This window comes from Rhinopithecus bieti, unplaced genomic scaffold (assembly GCF_001698545.2).
Source record: "Rhinopithecus bieti isolate Rb0 unplaced genomic scaffold, ASM169854v2 scaffold_47707, whole genome shotgun sequence".
Classification (NCBI taxonomy): domain Eukaryota; kingdom Metazoa; phylum Chordata; class Mammalia; order Primates; family Cercopithecidae; genus Rhinopithecus; species Rhinopithecus bieti.
The window spans coordinates 485128-488689 of record NW_016819117.1 but is presented as its reverse complement, the minus strand read 5'-3'; positions in this window follow the sequence as shown (position 1 = coordinate 488689).

Here is a 3562-nt window from a genome sequence, read left to right as displayed (position 1 = left end):
AGCCAGCAGATGTGAAAAACAACCACGCAGGACCTTTAACACAAGGAATGTGGCTGTTGGTATAAAAACCTAACTGATGGCTTCAATAGCAGATTAGATGTGGCCAAAAGAGAATACGGGAGTTAGAAGACAGCCCTGAGGAAGTCACCCAGATGATGCCTGTCTTTATAGAAGCGGGTAAGAGACTGAGGGCTAAGCTGCAGAAAGACCAGTGTTTTCACATTGAAGATACTCTCCAATCCCTGCTCAGAATATTGGAAAAATGAATCGAGACTCAGACCCAACAAAGAGGGTGGGAGACATTGGGAAACACCCACACATTAAAAAAAAAAAAAAAAAATCCCTCTAACCCTAGGCCGAGCACAGTGGCTCATGCCTGTAATCCCAGGACTTTTTGGGAGGCCAAGGTGGGAGGATCGCTTGAGGTCAGGAGTTCAAGAGACCAGCCTGGACAATATAGCGAGACCCTGATCTCTACAAAAAATTAAAAAATTAGTGGGCCATGGTGGCACACACCTGCAGTCCCAGCTACTGGGGAGGCTGAGTTGGGAGGATCGCTTGAGCCCAGGAGTTTGAGATTGCTGTGAGATGTGATGGTACCATTGCACTCCAGCCTGGGGGACAGAGCAAGGCCTTGTCTCAAAAAACAGCAGGCCTGGTGCGGTGGCTCACGCCTGTAATCCAGCACTCTGGGAGGCTGAGGTAGGCACATTGCTTGGGTCAGAAGTTCAAGACCAGCCTGACCAACATGGTGAAACCCCATCTCTACTGAAAACACAAAAATAAGCCGGGTATGGTGGCGGGTGCCTGTAGTCCCAGCTACTTGGGAGGCTGAGGCAGGAGAGTCTCTTGAACCTGGGAGGCGGAGATTGCAGTGAGCCAAGATCGCACCACTGCACTCCAGACTGGGTGACATAGCAGGACTCTGTCTGAAACACAAAACCCCTCCAGCCCTATGAAGTGTGCAAAGAGGCTCCTGAAGCTCACAGACGAGGCACAGGCATGAAGCCTCCTGCCCCCACTTCCCGCCCCTGGAATGTCCTGGGGACTCTGGTGGGCACTGGTTGGGCCCCTGGGGGTTTCCTGGGGCAGGACGCAGCTTGGGCGACTGGGCTGAGGCCCCCAGCCGACTCCGAGTAGGGTGTCCCAGGCAGGTTGGGGTGGACAGGAGGGTGGAGGTGGGGGAGCCAGCAGCCCCCTCTCTTGGGGCGTGGCTGTGACCCCCTTCCCTTCACACGAAGCAGTCAGGATGTGGCAGCCGGGGACTCGGGGCCTTCATGGGGCAAGTTCCAGCCCAGCACCGGCCTCCCTGGGACCCTCCACAGGTCCTGTCATGATCATGTCACATGGACATGGGATCTTTGGCCGAAGAGACAAATAGCAGCGTTGGCCAGGGGCAGGTAGAGGCCGGACACCGAGCAAGAAGTGGGGACTGATGGGAGCTGGGACTCCAGGTGTGGGAAGGGAGGGTCTGCTGGCAAAGCCTCCCCCACCAGGCCTCTCTCCATGGGCTCTGAGCGCCCCTGACCGGCCCCTGGGGTCCTCACCCTGAGACCCCTATGTCCCCTGTGAACCGAATCTGCCAGGACCCCATGCCAGGTGATGCCCCAGTCCCTCCTCCCAGCTCCAGGGTGGGGGAACCCTGCTTCGTCCTTGCCCGGACCCCGTCAGGGGAATTAAACAGGGGGACGAGGCGTGGGGCAGAAGGGACAGCAGCAGGGGCTTGGGGCCACCTCAGAAAGCGGGGGCTCCCGGAGGGGACTAGGCTCTCGGCCACCCGGCAGGGTGCCACCGGGGTCCCCAGGCACAGGCTGCTCACTGCCCAGCGCCAGACGCCCCAACTCCACCACACCTGGGTCTCTCCCCAGCCAGGCCCTGGCCCTGGGGACCCTCGAGGACAGACCTGGACACACCAGGGAGGGTTCGCGGCAGCTCCCACCGACCGTCTCCGCATCGGAACTGTGATGTCGGGACCGTCGGCCTCTGGCGCCATCTGGTGGGCAAAGTGGTCCCTGCGTGAGGTCAGGCTTGGTGGGCGGCTCTGAAGCCAGTGGGTCCTGAACTGGGGCTGGGGCAGAGGCAGCGAGAGCTGGGGTCCCTGCGTCCCCATGGCCTGGCAGGGACCAGCTCCCAGCAGCTCTGTTGTGCGGCCTCGGCTTGTCGGTCAACCACTCTGAGCCTGGTGTCACCAGCAATACGGGGTCACAATGACGTCCCCGGCCCACTCTGCCAGGCATTTCCAGGAAAGCCCTGCCGTGGGCCTGCCCCCAGGCCCGAATCTGTTCCTTGGGGGCCCCCGGATTGGCAGGCCCCACCCTGGCAGCCCTGCCCAGGCCAGCCCTTCTTTGGGGATGGGTACTGTCAGCCTCAGGGGCCCTCAGTGATAGGGGCAGGAGACAGAGAAATTCTAGGCAGAAAAAGATGGGGTTCTTGGGGAAGTCCCACCCTCAAGCCTGGAAGCACAGCCCTGAGTGAGAACACACCTTCCGGTTTTCCTGCTCTAATGCTGCCTTTTCCAAAACCACCCCTGCCCTGCCCTGCCCCCACCCTGTACCCATAAAAACCCCTGACTTTACTGGCAGAGGGCAGAGAAGGGGAGGAGAGGACAAGCAGCGGGATGTCGGAGACGGCAGTTTGACATCAGAGAGGTACAGCGTGACCTCAGGAATAGTTTGATGGCGGAACTTTGGAGAAGAGTCTGGTTAGCGACAGCAGGACTCCAAGGGATCATCACCTTCCCCCTCCACCCCCTCTCCAGCTCCCCACCCTGAGAGCCTCTTCCATCACCTTCCCCCTCCACCCCCCCCCACCCCCCCTCCCTCCATCGGCCTTAAAATCCCTTGCATTTACTATCCTTCAATTCCTCCAAGCAACCTGATTTTCCTGGATGCTGGACAAGATCTTGGGATACAGAAAGCCATCACAGTGACCCTCTGCCCTCAAGAAAAGGCAAAGTGTCCGCTGAGCTGTTAAACTCCAGACATCCTCAGACAGCAAAGCTAAAAGCACCGTAGCACATGCCCTGCGAGGCTTCAAGCGTCACAGGCTCTGCCCTAGACACTGCCACAGGACTGCATGGAGTTCTGCTCCTGCTGTGCCCGAAAGTGTTCGCTCCAGCTCCTGCACCCGCCCACCTGTGTGCTCCTACCGCCTCCAGGGGTTGAGAGCTATGGGCTGAGTAAGTGAGACACCCCTGTCACCAGGCCCACAAAGGGGTCAAGGAAAATTTCCTGTTTCATTGGGGTGTGCGTGGCATGGATGGGAGAGGAAGGGCGACACAGGACTGCCCTTACCAGGTCACTTCTCTGTCTGCCCTTGGGGACCTGCCCCAGTTCTGCCCCCCAGGTAGATGGGTTTGGGACCAGGGCGCCCCCAAGGCAGGCAACCCTCAACTTGGCCACCCTCTGGCCTTGGGTCCCATGGCTGGACTCTCAGATGGGCCTGGCCTCCCAAGAGCAGCCCCAGCACCCCTGACCAACCCTCACCCCACAAGGCCATAGCCCCTATAGCAGCCCTGACCGTCCGTTCCCAGCCTGGAGCTTAGTGTTCCTGCAACAGGCTG